General features: G+C 44.2%; 1 long non-coding RNA gene across 1 annotated transcript in view; it reads right to left on the bottom strand.

The window, feature by feature from the left end:
• LOC117282882 overlaps window positions 1-16,177 on the bottom strand; it is a 470,636-nt gene that overhangs the window by 437,437 nt on the left and 17,022 nt on the right. The gene's annotated exons all lie outside the window — the stretch shown is intronic.

Genomic DNA, 16,177 nt, shown 5'->3' with positions numbered 1-16,177 from the left:
GCTCAGTTCCATGAGTAACTAAGTTTAATTAATTAATCACCACGCTATGAAGATTTATTTGGGATTGGATGTATGGCTCCATCGTTCTTAATCTATACATAAGATGGCGGTGAGTGTTCAGCTTCACACCCTGATCACTTTGCTCCCAGTGAAATAACCGCTGGACGTGTTGGGTAGGAGGCTGGGTGAACTCCAGAACCCGTCTCCATGATGCGGAATAGAGAAAAATATCTAGCCCTACCGGGAATTAAACCCGGGCCGTTCAGCCCGCAGCCCCTCGTTAAAACTCTATCGGCGCACGTGACTAACCCACACGTCTCTGTAATATATATCTCAGTTGATTCGACCAAATAACTGGGTACCCGGATGTAAATACACTGACTGCATGTAACTCAACACGCTACAAGGAAGACAGTATTGTCAGCAGTTTCGTCACTGAATGTCCTGTGTGGATGAGCGCGTTTGCAGTCTAGTGGTCTAGTCTAGTGGCTACAGATCCAGAGTTCCGGGTTCGATTCCCGGCGCTACAAGACTTTCTGAGAAGTAGTGGGTCTGGAATGGGTCCACTCAGTCTCGTGAGGATAACTGAGGAGCTATTTCAAAGAAGTAGAAGCTCCGGTCTAGAAAACCGAAATTAACGGCCGTAGGGATTCATTGTGTTGACCACGCAACACCCTCTATCCGCTAAAGTTGGCACTAACTTTGCCGACAAGCGGCGGTCGCTCGGTCGGTATAGTCTCTATTAGTAAATTGGGGTGAGACTGAGTCCACTTGGTACGTCGGCCACTCCATAGGCATACTGTAACAGCCCCGGATGATGACGAATGTGGAGCAGCTAACAACAAAACCTGCTCTACTTAAAGCATAAAATCCACTCATTCACCTCCATTATGGGGGCTCTTCGTAGAAAATAATTTAAGGTAAAAGGGACTAATAGCCGATCACGGTAGCCGAGCGATCTAAGGCATGAACTGTCTTCGCTCGCTCGGAAGCCGGGATCGTATGTTCGGATCTGTTTCCTGTGAGGTACGAACTGAATTCTTATATATTATTCTTATACACTGCCGGTCACCGTAGCCGAGCGGTCTAAGGCATGAACTGTCTTCGCTCGCTCGGAAGCCGGGATCGTGGGTTCGGATCTGTTTCCTGTGAGGTACGAACTGAATTCTTATATATTATTCTTATACACTGCCGGTCACGGTAGCCGAGCGATCTAAGGCATGGACTGTCTTCGCTCGCCGGGATTGTGGGTTCGAATCCCACTCAGAGCATGGGTGTTTTTGTGCGTTTTTCTGTGTTTGTGTACAGGTAGAGGAATTGCGACGAGCTGATCACCCGCCCAAGGAGTCCTACCGTATGTCTAAAATCTAGTAAACTGAAGTGGAACGGAGAGTTTCATGGAGGTAGGCCTAGGCCCAAAGGAGGGCTGTAGCGCCAATGGAAAAAAGAAAGAGATCAATAAGCCGATCACAGAGGCCGCGCGGTCTAAGACATGAACAGTCTTCTTCCACTCTAACAATCCCACTCAAGTCGTGGAAGTCTGTGTGCTTTCATTCTGTGTTTGTGTTGTTCAGTGCGTAGGTAGCCGTCATGCGACAGGCTGATCCCGCGCCTGAGGAGTCCTACCGACTGTGTATAGATTAAGAAACTGAAAAAGCGGCCAAGGTCCACAAGGGCTGTACAACCATAGACAGATAGGACTAATAGGCCCAGAGACCTGATCACCCACAAAGTTAAAACAATAATAAAAAATCTCCACGTAATCGAGACGGTCTCAAGACGGTAGCAGTTGCCAGGATTTTATGGAAATATAAGATTTATTAACGCGTTGAAAATAGCTCTCCACTGTTCTCTATCCTGAGTCAGAGGAATCCAATCTACAACCCTATCCTGTTTCTCTAAGCTATATTATCATATCTTACTATCTACGTCTAGGTCTCCTTAATATTCTTCTTTCTTCATAGTTTCTTTCCAAAACCCTGCATGCAATTCTCGTCTATCCTAAAATACATAGAAGTTATTTGAACATTCTTTTAATAAAAGTTTAACTATATATATTTTTTACTTAACGATATTCTGAGTAGCTCAGGCTATGCAGGGTAGAATGACATGATTAATGAACAACGAATTAGAAACAACTTGAAAAGAAGAGGCCGTGAACTACTTTAAGATCCTTCCCCAGCATTTGCCTGAAGAGACTGAGAAAAATAACGAGAAACCTCAGGGAAGTACAGGGTGAATCGTATAGAAGGGCCTGATGAATTTGCTAATAATTCCGCAGGTGATGCATATAACCGCTCACAATTACGACATAATAATCCGTGGGCCGTGCTGAGTCGAATGGTGTGCGCATGATCCGGCAAGTGGCAGCCCTTATGCTGCAAGGTCAAGGACAATGCAGAAACGTGTCTGCCGTGCGCAGGCGACAGTCATGGCGTGCACTGTTGAACAGCGAGTGTTTCTAGTGCCTACTTGAAAACGGCGGACACTTGCAACACCTGCTCTGATCACGGCACACAATCCAAGATAAGATATGTGTAAATTACTTTAATATCTCTATGGTATATTTTATATTACAGCTCATTTCGTCGGGCCGGTTCTATATTAATTACCTTGTATTTGAGATCTGAACGTTGGCCGAGATACGAATATGGACCTCCCGAATGCGAAGCGCAAGTTCTAGCCACTCTGCCACTCTGATGCGACTTTCGGTAAACTACAAGAATCAGACATTCTCTGCTTCTCTACAGTACGTCGGCTATAGCGTGATTATTTTTGTAATAATGTGCTTCTGTCTTCATTGAGCGAACGTCAAGACGAGACGGAACAACACTCACAAACAAATTACAAAAAAAAAAAGTACCTGACTTAGTTCCTTTTTTCATCAACAAAAGAATTTTTGACATTGGCAAACGTAATATTCCATAAAGAAAACGATATTTCTTATAAAATGAGTTTTACTTAGTTCACCGTCTTGCCTCGGACGGTCTATTCCCCAAACGGGATATTTTTTGCTCACACAGTGTACAGAGGTCGCCCCTTTGCCAATGGAACACGCTGTGAGGGTAGAAATGTCCCGGAATGGACATGCCTCGTCATAACTCAGTAAATCCTCGACATAATGCAATGAGATAGAGAGAGAGAGATGGAGAGGGCGGTTTGGAGGGGAGGGTGGCAGGGAACCGTGACAATGTCTGTCTGGCTGACTGTCATCAAGGGGAAAGCCTGACAGCCTGTCCTTCCCTCTGCACAGCCCGGAATATACTCGTAGACAGAACTACGAGATTAGAGCGAATGAAATCCGAGAGCCCCAAATATTATAAAGCGAAGACAAGAATAGTTCCCTACGTTCTGTGCACATTTACAGCGTCTAAGGCATGAAATGTCTTCGCCCGCAAGAACGCTGTGATTGTGGGTTCGAATTCCACTCAAGGTATGGATGTCGATGTGCGTTTATTCTGTGTTTGTGTTGTTCTCTATAGGTAACGGCCTTACGTCTGGCTGATCCCCCGTCTAAGGAGTCCTACCGACTGTCTAAGATTAAGAAACTGAAGTGAAACGAAGTGTTTCACGGATGTCCTATGCTCCAAGTGGGAGCAACAGGAATATAGCTAGATAGACAGATAAGCGGCCTCCGTAGTCTAGAGGTAACGTTCCCACCTCATGACTCGTGGTTCGCGGGTTCAAATAGCCGGCGGAGGTCGTCGAATTTTTAAGGGCGGAAAAATTCAGGGAACAAGTCCTCCTGGAGGGACTTTAAGCTGTGTGTCCCGTGTCGTAACTTTACGGCACGTAAAAGAACCTCATATCCCCAAAGGGGATCACTGAGCCAAATTCCAGGACGTTTCCCGCCCAACAGTAGTCTCTAAGGCCTCTGATAGATGGGGGAAGCATTATAGATATCGCTAAGCAAGTGGCCGAACTCGCTTGCTCGGCGGGACTGATGGCACGCACCATTTATCGGTAGGACATAGAGATTGGTAGAATATCATAGAGGGAAGCACAATAGATCAAACTGGTAGCGGTGCATGGGGAAACCCACCCTCTCTAAATAACTAACTAAATAACTAGATAGATATAGGGCCGCGCCATAGCTCAAGCGGTTAGTCGCTGGCTTCCCACCGCGGCGGCCCGGGTTCTATCCCGGGTCTGGTCAAGTGGGATTTGTGGTGAATAAAGTGGCGCTGGGGCGGGTGTTCTCCGAGTACTTCGGCTTCCCCTGCCAATCTTCATTCCACCAAATTCTCCATCATCATAATCACCCTGGGCAGGCTACAATAGGCCAATCAGTGGCCGCCGTGTCGAGTGGACCCAGTTGGACTCCACCCTCCTCACTATGCGAATTAGAAAATAGATACACAATAAGATTCATTTGAGCGGCCCTGTTTACACATTGCGAATATTACCTCGTTATTATTATCGTCTTTGTTGAAACGAGACCAGTGAGGGGCTTGGCCGCCTGAAGCCTTCTGCAATCCGCTATGCCGTTCCAGTGATTGATGAGAAGGGAATTAGCAGGGTGCGTCACCTTCCAAAGCCTCCACAATTAATAGATCTAATTATCAGTCAACACATTAGCTTTACGCACTGGTCAAACAAAATGTTGCAGCTTCGTAGCCAGTGTTGCGACGTGTTCGCTAGTCCGGGGAAATTCCCTCTTCGAATTCATGACTGTCTATGACAACTGAAGGTTTCAAGGGGTTTTCACAGCGTTTAAGACTGAAATTCTTGTTCCATCACCGAAGTGGCTGCTCTCTTCTAAAAGAAACCAAAACCTGATTCAGGAGGAAATTAAGAGGCGACTGAACTTGGGTAATGCTTTCTACCATTCAGTCCAGAAGCTTTTGTCTTCTCGTCTGCTGTCCAAAAACATAAAAATTAGAATATACAAAACTATAATTTTGTCTGTGGTTCTGTATGGTTGTGAAACTTGGTCTCTGACATTAAGGGAGGAACACAGACTGAGGGTGTTTGAGAACAGGGTGTTGAGGAGAATATTTGGACCGAAGAGAGATGAAGTGACAGGAGGTTGGATAAAACTGCAAAATGAGGAGCTTCATAACTTGTACTGTTCTCCAAGTATAATTAGAATGATTAAGTCAAGGAGGATGAGGTGGGCAGGTCATGTAGCACGAATGGGGAAGAAGAGGAATGCGTGTAGGATATTGGTGGGAAAGCCGGAAGGAAGACCAAGGCGTACGTGGCTGGAAAATATTAAAATGGATCATAGAGAGATAGGATGCGATGGTATGGATTGGATTGATCTGGCTCAGGATAGGGATCAGTGGAGGGCTCTTATGAACACGGCAATAAACCTTCGGGTTCCATAAAATGCTGGGAAATTCTTAAGTAACTGCAGAATTGGCAGCTCCTCCAGAACGGCTCAGCTCCATGAGTAAGTAGTTAGTTAGTTAGTTAGTTAGTTAGTTAGTTAGTTATTTAGAGAGGGTGGGTTTCCCCATGCACCGCGACCAGTTTGATCTATTGTGCTTCCCTCTATGATATTCTACCAATCTCTATGTCCTACCGATAAATGGTGCGTGCCATCAGTCCCGCCGAGCAAGCGAGTTCGGCCACTTGCTTAGCGATATCTATAATGCTTCCCCCATCTATCAGAGGCCTTAGAGACTACTGTTGGGCGGGAAACGTCCTGGAATTTGGCTCAGTGATCCCCTTTGGGGATATGAGGTTCTTTTACGTGCCGTAAAGTTACGACACGGGACACACAGCTTAAAGTCCCTCCCGGAGGGCTTGTTCCCTGAATTTTTCCGCCCTTAAAAATTCGACGACCCCCGCCGGGTATTTGAACCCGCGTACCACGAGTCATGAGGTGGGAACGTTACCTCTAGACTACGGAGGCCGCTATGAGTGAGTAAGTAAGTAAGTAAGTAAGTAAATATGTCTCATTAGTCCGAAATGGCCACGTTTCAACGGCAGATTTGTATGTTAACGGTTCTGGATTTCCTGTGTCTGTTGGAGAGACTGGCAGCGCTCGTTACTCGCGGAGCTCCAATTGCCATATCCTCTTGCGCAATAACGCAGTAATGCGTACTGCCTACGTTGCACTTATACCCCATCTCATAGCAGCCGTCTTTCTCGTAGTCTGGCTTAGCTCGAAAGTTAATTAACCACGTCTATCACGAAACGACAATTTTAATGGAGTCCCCGTCGTGGTTACGTCACGTTCAACAATGCGGAGGGATTCAGAGCTGAGGTACGTACAGAGAGGAGTGTATGAGACACAGCCACAAGATACCACACGTATCCCTCTGAAAGGCGTAATGCCATATCATTTGGTGTATTATATACCTCTCACTGCTTCATTTAAAAAGACACGCAGACTTCGTCTGTCACCTCAAATCTCTGTCATTCCATATCAGAAAATGTATTTCCTACTTTCACCTGTGTTAAAGGCAGCTGAAGTCAGAGGATATTTCCTTTTGTCCGTTCGTAGGCGCTCAGCTCCATGAGTAAGTAAGTAAGTACTTTCGTGGTGGGACTGTGGAAAGCCGTAAAACAATAAAAATAATTATTCCTGTAACAGGTCATGAAGAGCCACAGGGAGGAGAGAAGTTAAGGCTCCCACATTTTCTAGACCAGTGGTTCTCAAGTTTTGTGAGACCGCGGCAGGGNTTTTTTTTTTTTTTTTTTTTTGCATGACGAGAACCCGGTATAATTGATGCCAAGGTCCGGTACCGGTCCTCGGCCCGGAGGTTGAGAAACACTGTTCTAGACAACCTGCTGACAGATGGCGGTGAGGTTGTCAGCCTTTAATCTCCAGGAAGATTCCTGGTACTCATTTCTGTTAGAGCCTGGAAGGTTTAGGTATATTGAAAAAAAAAATCAGTGACTTCATCGGGACTCTAACCCGCTACCTTCCAGCTTGTAGCGTTGTGTCTCAACCAACTACGCTACCGCGTGCCCCTCCGTAAAATAGAAGCTCTTGAATAAAAACATTGGACATCCGAAATACGACACACGAATACTAGACAATTCAACCGCCATATTCTGTAACCTATGCTTTTTAGGAAAACTTCCATATGAGTAATTAGCCTACGTTAAGTATGAAATATTTGTGCGAGAGTTAATTATTTCTCAATAATTATTTAATGTTGCATACATGATGCATTCACCCGTAAGTAGTTTTACTTTCAGTCATATTGAAATCACCCTCGAGGCTAAGCTGTCCGTAAAAAAAAACCCTTGATATGGTCCTAACGAAAGCAGGGTCAAACATATAAACGAAAAAGAAACGTTTCTTTTTTAATATGCAAACGACAAATGGAATATTGGGGGCATCTGTGATCTTGAACAAATTACACTGACTTCATGTACATCAGCACTTTCTAGTTTTAGGTTGAAAGATGAAATCTTCTAGGGAAGTGTTCAAATATTAGTTCATAGTCCAGTAAGTCAATTCTAGGCCGCGCCATAGCTCAAGCGGTTAGTCGCCGGCTTCCCACTTCGGCGGCCCGGGTTCGATCCCGAGTCTGGTCAAGTGGGATTTGTGGTGGACAAAGTGGCGCTAGGGCTAATTTTCTCCGAGTACTTCGGTATCCCCTGCCAATCTTCACTCCACCAAATTCTCCATCATCTTAATCACCAGGGGCAGGCTACAATAGGCCAATCAGTGGCCGGAGTGCCGAGTGGACCCAGTTGGACTCCACCCACCACTAAGCGAAGTCAATTCTAACTAATACCATGAGGCAGAGTTTTTCTTGAAAATCTGTGTTAAGGTACAATTATAAAAGACAAGTCCGTCCAATGCGACTATTTAAGTTATCTCCCTTGATGATTCACTAGCCTGACATGTTTCGATCCATTTGGATCATCTTCAAAGGCACCAAACATTTTTGAAACCACTATCACAACAGTTAAGGTGTTACTCATTGTGTGATAATGTTTCTGAACCGGCGTGAGGCGTCCTATTGGTGTCGGCTTGTTGGAACAAGGGGTGTCGAGAAAAAGAATTTCCATCAGTGATTAATATGATAATGAATATACATAATATCAAAAATACCTCGATAACTCAGGAGGTAATTCGACATGGTAAAGGCTAGATATCCGGGGTTCGATCCCGTACTCTCTACTCCACAGTGTCTGAGGCCCACCCAACTTCCTGTCCAGTGAGTGCCGGAGGAGTTTTACCCAGGGTAAAAGCGGCCATAACGTGAAGTTGACTACTCATATCATTCTAGTTCCGGGGTTAATAATGGTGGAGCTGTACCTTCATTTCCCCTACGTCTTCATGGTGTGATGCTTAATTAATTAAACACAGGGGCAATTTACAATTACCTGTTTGTCCTTACTGCTTTGCGACTATGGTTTATATTATTTTTGTAAAGTGAAACCAAACGAGTTGGCGTAAAGGTAATGTTGTAGGATCGTCTTCATGAGGTCCTCGGTTCGAACCTCGGCTTGGACGGCAGGTATCTTGACTGAGGTTCGTGGATTTCCTCGCTCCCTCCACGCAGTCCGACCATTACCGCTCCCTTCCAAATAATTTCTATTCATTATTCTTTAGTCATCCTGCCAATAGACTCCTATATAGTACAAATACCAATAACGCAGGAAAATAAATCAATTTACAAAATGACCTTTCGAACCCAAGAGGTAAAGAGTCGAGAATCATTGTTCTTCGCAATCCATAATTTCGTCACAATGTTTAATAAAACTCATCACTGAACCGTATCTTGAGCCGGCTAAATTTATTTAGCCCACTGCCTCACATCATTCTTCTTTAAGATTCATTTTAATATTATCCTCTCGTCGTTATGAAACGCGGCCTCATGTCAAATACATGCTCCTACAAACAAACAAACAAAACAAAAACAAACTCTGTGGCCCGTAATCCGAAAGCGAACTATACCGACTTAGCGACCGCCGCTTGTTGGCGAAGTTAGTGCCAACTTTTGCGGATAGAGGGTGTCACGTGGTCAGCGCATTGAATCCCCACTACCGTTAATATCAGTTTTCTAGACCGGAGCCGTCATTTCCCATTCAAGTAGCTCCTCAATTATCATCACGAGGCTGAGTGGACCTCGTTCCAGACCCATTATTTCTCATAAAATATGGTGGCGCTGGGAATCGAACCCGAGACTTCTGGATCTGTAGCCGGGAACTCCGACTACCAGACCACAAAGGCGGTCACATTACTGCTGAAAAACTACATATTAATTTCTCCGAACAGAGAGTCTGCACAAAACGTCCGTTCAATGTACTTTCTTCCTAACAAATGTTTGTTTTGTTTCTTCCCTTGTCTTCAGCCATCTTCACCCCCAAGCTAACCATATCAACCTCATACCCAGCTCACTTCCAATTCCAGACGAGTGTTACTTGGGGGTCCTTCCATTTACTTTGCTGTCAACAAGATCACCCCAGTAGCCTCCTCCAGGATGAGACGAGGCATAATTCCTTCTCTACCCCCACAGGCCCTGCTTAAGTACGGAAAACACGGTAACTGCACGACACAACATCAATCTTTCAGGCAATTTTCTTTATTTATGAAACTAGTGGAGCAGGCCCTTAGAAAATTCAATGGGAAGTCTCATATAAACTTTCTTCATTTCTCACTCCCTCCCCTGTTACTCTCGCAGCCCTTATATTTGAGTTGGTGTTGGTGTACATGTCCTGGCTGTCTGACGATTACTGTCAGTACTGACTGACAGTCAGTCATTTATAAATAGTTGCCTAAGCACAAATGCGAAATAGAATTCGGCCATCGGTCAACAGCCATAGATTTCTCTAGCTGGGCATCTCTCAGTATGTACATACAAGCTGTTAAGTGGCGCCTGCATCGTCGTTTCCGAGAACTCGTTGCAACTTTCGCGAAGCGGATGTCATATTACTTCTATACTCATATATATATTGTGGCGACCTCCTCTGTGGTCTAGTGGCCAGAATTCCTGGCTGCATATTAGAGGTCCCTGGTTCGATTCCCGGCGCTACCAGATTTTTTGAGTAGTGGGTCTGGACCGTGGTCCACTCAGTCTCGTGAGGATAATTGAAGAGCTACTTGAATGGGAAAGTAGCGGCTCCGGTCCAGAAATCCGAAATTAATGGCCGTGGGGATCCGTTGCGCTGACAACGCGACACCATCTATCCGCTAAAGTTGGCACTAACTTCGCCAACAAGTGGCGGTCGCTCGGTCGGTATAGTTTGCTTGCGGACTACAGGCCACTGCTACGAAACGACCGAAAAACAAGCAATTATACAATGGCCATTGCTAAGTAACGGCTCCGCAAACAAATACGTTTCCAAGGTTACAAGAGAACACAACAATAATGGAAGAGAATTTTGCTATGAGGTCCTTACCGAGACGTTATAAGTAGGAACAGGTCTCGTCAGACGGAATGTGACCGCAAGGGTTCAGTTTGTAAAAATCTGGTCGTGATTCTTAAGGAGCTTGGCGTTAAAACGCCAGTCGTAAAGAAACTCTGAATCTGATTCTCTGAATTGCAGTTAGTCGGGCATGGAGGTGGGTTCGAGTACCTCCACCGTAGCCCTGCGAGTCGCAGAAGGTGACGAAAAGAAATTCAGTGCCTGAGGTTATAATTTGATCACGGTAACGCCACTGACTGTAGGCACCTGGCATGAATCCTGGGAACGGCAGAGATTATCATCACTGAGTTTTCTCTTAGTTTTCCTCAGTATACAAACTAAAATGCAGGGATAGTACCTAGATATTGGACACGACCACTTCCTCCTCAATCCTTGTCTATCATCCTCTCATATAACACACAGGTAAAAAAACAGGTATAGTTGATGCAGCGCACTTAAATGACCTACGATTCATCACTTTGAAATTGTCCTATATTTTGAAGTGGATGTAAGTACAGCGTCGCTAACAACTTATTTTCACTTGGTACCAAGTTTAAAAATACGTGGAGATATATCTCCACGCCAGCATATTAATTAAGCATAGGGGAAATTTTACTCTTGATAACGTAAAGTTCCCCTTGTAACAGACTGTTAAGGCCCAGAGGGTTGTGAGACGTCGCGGCTCCAACATTTTCTAGATAAATGGTTTACAGACGGCGGTGAGGTTGTGAGCCTTACGCGCCGGCAATCTTTTAACCCCAGGAAGATTCCTGGTACTCATTTCTTTCAAAGGCTGAGTCGACTTCAGGGGCATAATGCTGCTGGAAAGATTAGCTCAATTGAAAAATGCAATGACCTCATTGGGAATCAAACCCGCGACCTTCCGGTTTGTAGCATTGTTTCTCAACCAACTATGCTACAGCGTGCACCATGCTTTACGCTTGAAGTACACTATTCCTCCTAACCGAATCATAGGTATTCCTAACCATCTAAGCATAGCTAACTCACTATGTAACAATTTCTTCTCTCGTGTCTAACGAAACGACGTAAAGAGCAGTTGCCCTGTCTATAAGGGAATGAGGTTTTTCCTTATTAATTACTGACGTACAAAATTACGTCATTATTAGAAAGTTACTACATTTCATTTTCTTCATAATTCCGGTATTCATACTAGGGTGGGATAAAAAACAAAAACAAAACTCCGTGGCTTGAGTCCGCAAGCGAATTATACCGACTGAGCGGCCGCCGCTTGTCGGCTAAGTTAGTGCCAACTTTAGCGGATAGAGAGTGTCGCGTGGTCAGCGAAACGGATCCCCCACGGACGTTAATTTCGGTTTTCTAGACCGGCGCTGCTATTTCCTTGAAATAGCTCCTCAGTTATCCTCACTTGGCTGAGTGGACCCCGTTCCAGACCTACTACTTCTCAGAAAAGCTGGTAGCGCCGGGAATAAAACCCGGGACCTCAGGATCTGTAGCCAGGAACACTGACCACTAACCCACAGAGGATATTCAAAATGATTATCTCAGCTGTTTAGTCTATTACGTTGCCTGCGCAAAGTATCGCCGTAATCTGGTTCACAGAGCAGAGGGACTTTGCGATGTAACCCAAATTGTTCATTTCTTTCTTTCGTGGAATTAAAGATGTCGCAAAAAGGATTTAACGATTGAATCTGCTTGCGGGTCATTAGCGCCCTGTGATAAGTATGTCTTCCGTCATGTCCCTAGTTTAGACGAATTGGTCTAACCGACACTCTGGATGGTGCAAGAGATAAAAAAAGAAACTGGACTTCAGGACAAAGGGTTGGTCGTTACGACTGGTGACATGAGTCACTGGCCGTTTCTCACAATAGCCTCTCTCACTTCGGAAGTGTCCACTGGGCACCCGAGTCCAAATTGACCCATTACAACCAGGGGCAATAGCCTGCAGTCTTTAAAAAAATCTTCTGAGACAGGAAGAGAGGAAATAGTGACGGTAATAGCCTTCGGCAGTCGTTTTTCTCAAAGTACGGCAAGCACTATCGTTAAACTTGGAAGAAAAACTGTGGTCCGTAGGTCAACTTCCACCAACGTAAAAAGGTAACAAGTTACGGCCTGTAACAGGCTGTGGAGGTCCATAGGGTCGTGAGTTGTAGAGGCTCCCACATTTTCTAGACAACCGGCTCACAGATGGCGGTGAGGTTGTCAGCCTTACGCGCCGGCCGCTCTTTACCCCCAGGATGATTACTGGTACTCATTTCTGTTAGAGGCTCAGTCAACCCAAGGGCCATAGTGCAGCTGGAATGATTAAGTAAACTGAAAGAATTCACCTCATCGGGATTCGAACCCGCGACCTTCCAGCTTGTAGAATTAGTGCCTCAACCAACTACGCTACCGCGTGCCTCCCCCTAATCATCAAGATTATGCTGAAGGATATGGTATTTCGGTTGAAGCCAATTCGAAATAATATGTAGTCACCAACTTCACTGCCTTCTTCAGGTTAGTTTCTTGTTTAGCGCACTTTTCGCCGCTCAAGATGGACGCGATATGTTCCTCCAATCTTTCTGCGAACTTCTACTGAATTGCGTGGCGTTACAAACCACAAGTTCCTACTCTTCAAGTTGAAGTTTCTTTTCATGCTAAAACACATTTTGGTGTTAAACACATTTAAAGTGTGAAAAATTAAGAGACGAATTACAGGATTAGAATATAATTCTATAACAATATCAATCGAACTATCTATCTATATCTCTAAAGCCCTTGTGATTCTTGGTTATTTTTTTCAGTTTCTTAATCTATATAGTCGGTAGTACTCCTTGGACGTGGGATCAGCCATTCTCAAGGCCACTATCTATACACAGAAGAACACAAACGCAGAGTAAACTCACACGGACGTCAATGCCTCGAATGGGGTTGGAACCCACGATCCCAGTGTTCGAGTGGGAGAAAACCGATCATGCCTTAAACCGCGCGGCCACTGTGATCGGCAAGTTCGTAGTAAAAGAAATAAAATAAAATTTACACTAATTACAAGGCTTACATTTCTTTTGCACAATTCTCACAATCCCCGCGCAGATAGGGACTTTTATATTTTCTGGGCACTAGATCCCAAAGGCGGTCGCGGTAGCCTAGCCGTCATAAGGCATGCGCTGTCTTCGTTCGTTCGGACGCTGGGATCGTGGGTGTGAATCCCACTCAAGGCATGGATGTCTGCATGCGTTTATTCAGTGTTTGTGTTGTCCTGTGTTTATGTAGCTGCCTTGTGACGAGCTGATCACCCGTCCAATATGTCCTACAGTCTTTAAAAATGATCAATACACTGAGAAATATGTTTTATTGCTAGTGGGGTGGGACTAAGTCCCTTGTACTGCGGCCACTTCTGGCATATTGTACCAGCCCCAGATGATGGGTGAGGGTGATTGTGGATCAGTTGGTGGAATGAAGATTGGCAGGAGAAACCGAAGTACTCGGAGAAAACCTGCCCAAGCGCCACTTTGTCCACCACAAATCACAATTCACCAGACCCGGGATCGAACTCGGACCGCCGAGGTGGGAAGCCAGCGACTAACCGCTTGAGCTATGGTGCGGCCTAAACTGAGAAATAAGCGCTATGTTCTGAAGCGGAAGCCAAGAAGAAGGAAAAAAAGAGACCTCTAAGACATAAAATGTTTTACTTCCTCTAAGTCACGTGTTCCTGAAACTATCCAATGGTTTGCGAAATATGACGTGGGAGTAGGAGGACGCTAAAAATATAACTATTTCTCTTATCGTTCCCTCAGTTCCGTTTCCAGGAATAACTTTCACACACAGATACACGTACAAGAGGCTTAGAACGGGCTTCATATCCACAGCAGAGCTAACAAGGAAAATGTTGTAGAACATCCATAAAATGTACTTGAACGTCCCCCGCATGCGACCTCAAGGCACCTTTAGTGCTCCACTTAAACAACATTATCTGTCCACGCAGGCAAGGACTTCACTTTAATCTTCGGAACTGGAAGAAGTGAAAGGGGCAGTAAAACCAAAGTAGCGGGGCATACATTTTACGAAATGATAAAATAAATAAGACTGGAAATTGAGAATACTTCCATCTTCAGGGTCGCAAATTAAACCAAACAATCAACGAGTAAGTAGCAAAGGAATAATTTCTTCATAGTCATCGCCGTGAAAACCTCAAAACTTACACAGAATAATTACCTTGTTTGCGCGCTTGACTCAATCTTCGACGCTGAAGATGGTGTAGTACATTCTCCCGAAACGTCAGTTATCTTCTAAAGATTTCAGGGAAATTTGCTTTACTGTGTGCTTGCTACAAGCCGGAAGGTCGCGGGTTATATTCCCAATGAGGTGGATTATTATCAATTGACCTAATCCTTCCAGCCGCACTATGGCCCTGGGGTCGACTCAGTTTCTAACAGAAATGAGTACCAGAAATCTTCCACCAACTAATAGAAGAGATATACACGAACGGTACAGTGACCAGAAGACTGAACAGAACATGGCCCCAAGACACCATCAATCAATGAAAGAGACTACATGTAGGAGAAACATCACTGGATGTTTCCCTTGCAAGCTAACCACCTACAGCACATTTACTTAATACTCTGTAATGATGTAGATTGTAAAGAAGCATAATGATAATAATAAAAAAGGAATCTTCCTGGGAGTAAAGTGCGGCCGGTGTGTAAGGCTGGCAACCTCACGGCCATCTGTAAGCCGATTGTTTAGCGAAAATGTGGGATCCTCGACGTCTCACAACCCTATGGGCCTCCACGGCCTGTTACAGGGAGAGCTTTACCTTTTTTTACCTGTATATACGTATAGGTCTATATATAAACAACTTATAAACCAATGTTATATTTTAGCGTCCTGTTGCACTGATTTAAGTCCATGATTTATTTAATCCGTCTTGCAGTGCATACATTCATTTATCTCCTTCTTTCCCTCGCACTACATGTTTCGGCATAATAATGCCATCTTCAGGTGCTTACTTGTCCACGTCAAACCAGTTCATTGCATGCCATGTTCACACATTAAAATAACTAAAATATGTATCTATCATATACATTGTCAAACGTTAAAAGTATTAAAATTGTTCAGGATACCACATCACTACGTCGCCCCTCACTACGTCAGTCACGCCCATTCTCCTTTGTTGGAGCACTCCTTCACTATCTTGTGTGTCTGTAACGTGAATTTTTTTTTTATTCATTATTACCGCTTTCCGTATTTTATTTAATACTTGTGGTATTATAGTTTTTTAATAATACTTACTGTGCTTTTGTTGTGTCGTGCTCCTGCGACTGTGTGTGTTATACTGTTGGGCTTCCTGGGTATGTGTGTGTGTTCTGTCTTCGTTTTGAGTGAGTTATGATGTTGTGGGCGTAGATGTGGTGGGGGTAGGGGGTGGGGTGTTGTTATGTTGTTCTGTGTAGATAGTGTTTAATTCGTGGTATATTGGGTTGTATATTTCTTTATTGATGTTATTCATGTGTGTGTTTTTCTTTGTCGTTCTATATATATGGTAATTCTCCAATGTGTTTAAGTATTGCCCCTTCCTACCTGTTGCTATGATATCCATAGTGTTTTCTATAGTACCATATGCATGTCCTGTGTTTAATATGTGTTCTGAATATCCTGTATTGCTGTTATTGTGTCTTATGTCATATATGTGTTCTTTATATCTGGTATTAAATTTCCTCCCGGTCTGTCCTATATATTCCTTGGGGCAATCTAGGCATTTCATACTATATATGCCGCTATTGTTATATTTATTTATTTCTGGTCTTGATTTTAGTATATGTTGTAAATTGTTCTTAGTTCTAAATGCTATTTTTAATTTTGTGTCTCGAAATAATTTTGTGATATTTCTTGTTTCTTT

Source organism: Cryptotermes secundus, unplaced genomic scaffold, assembly GCF_002891405.2.
Source record: "Cryptotermes secundus unplaced genomic scaffold, Csec_1.0 scaffold11, whole genome shotgun sequence".
In the NCBI taxonomy this organism is placed as follows: Eukaryota; Metazoa; Arthropoda; class Insecta; order Blattodea; family Kalotermitidae; genus Cryptotermes; species Cryptotermes secundus.
Note: the sequence above shows the minus strand (reverse complement) of the source record. Positions and strands in the feature narration are given on the sequence as shown.